Here is a 1,671-nt window from a genome sequence, read left to right as displayed (position 1 = left end):
ACCTAACGTTTTTATATCATTTTAGTGCTCAATTTATTTATTTTTTATTTTTAGGGCTAAATTAGATATTTTAAGTTTATATCTTATTTTACAAGGTTTGTTAAAAGTTTTGAAAAACTACAAAAAATAGAGACACATTTTAATAAGCTTTTATTTTATTACTTATTTATTTATTTAAAAAATAATAAAAATTATATTTGTCTTGTTATTTTAACTTTTCATAAAGAATCTAGTGATATTAATAGTTTTTAATCATATTTCAAAGGCTAGCTAGTTAACTTATTTATATTTTTATTAATTTAAATAAATTTTATTATTTTTATTTTTATTTAAAATATTTAAAAAAAAAAAATCAAACAACTCCCATCACCCATTACCTCCACTACCCATTACCTTAACTACATAACACAACTCACACCCCATTATCCCATATTTTTCCTCTACTCCATATGACACAACTCCTACACATGCACTATATAACCACAAACACATAACAAAGAAGGGAAGATGACATGGGAAAAAAAGAAAAACATTAAGAAAAAAAGAAGACAACAAGGAGAAGTAAAAAAAATAAAGCAAAAAAAAGGGGATTAGAGAAAAAGAAACAGAAAGGAAAGACAAGAAAAACAAGAGAAAATTAGTGTTTTAGTTTAAGAAAAACTAAAGGAAAAAGAGTGGCGACTTGACTTGAGTTCAAGTTCGGGTTTCGTTCGAGTTACCGGAGACGACGTTCTTGCTTCGATACTTGGTTTAATTTTTCATAATGGTCTCTATCCTATCTTGCATTATTTATTTTATCAATGTTGTCATGAATTAAAGCATGAATGAAATGACTTACGTGATTTCATGTTGATCAATTTATCAAAATTGTTGATATGTATATGTCTAGAGTTGCTGCTCGGCTTATTTTAAATTACATTGGCAATACAGATACCCAACCTATGCTAATGGAGAATTCAAACAATTCATTATTGCTGCAAGTAGACACACGTGAAAAGATTGAAAATTGGATAGAATTTGTATACTATTTATTACCTAAGAAATAATATTGGCTACCATCATTATTACCTTATGATTATCTATCATTAGTTTGGCATTATGCACGCCAATGATTATCCTAATTAAGTCAAAAGCATTGCTTCTTTCATGGTTCTTTGTAATCATTATTAATTGACCAAAAAATAATTGAAAAGAATCATCAAATAGTGATCGATTGGTATTAAAATAAATTTATGGATTAAGCATCTCTATTTATTTTCTTTTTAAAAAAAGTGGCAACTTAAAAACCAATGAACTGCATTCGATCATATTTACATAATTCTTCAAAGTGTCATTAATTTTTCTTTCTTTTAATTTGATTTCATTGTATACGTGAGTGGATGTCCCGTTAGTTAGGTCTTTTCCCATCTTCTTAGTGTATGTGTGTATGTTTGGTTTAAGTTCAAATTGACTAATTAGTTGCTTGCGTATTTTAATAAAAATGTCCTCTAATGATGGTTTGGTAGCAATGTTACGTACTAGTTATGTATCCTTTAAATTAATTTTCTTTCTACGTAATTATGACTAGTTAAAGATTCTTTTTTTTTTTTTTTGTAATTTCTATTAGCATTTATAAGGATATATTAGTGTCATGTTAATTAGTTAGGATCTTAGAGTTTAAATTTATAGGCT

Source organism: Capsicum annuum, chromosome 1 (genome assembly GCF_002878395.1).
Source record: "Capsicum annuum cultivar UCD-10X-F1 chromosome 1, UCD10Xv1.1, whole genome shotgun sequence".
Lineage (NCBI taxonomy): Eukaryota > Viridiplantae > Streptophyta > Magnoliopsida > Solanales > Solanaceae > Capsicum > Capsicum annuum.
The sequence above is the reverse complement of the archived record's forward strand: the minus strand, read 5'-3'. Positions refer to the sequence as shown.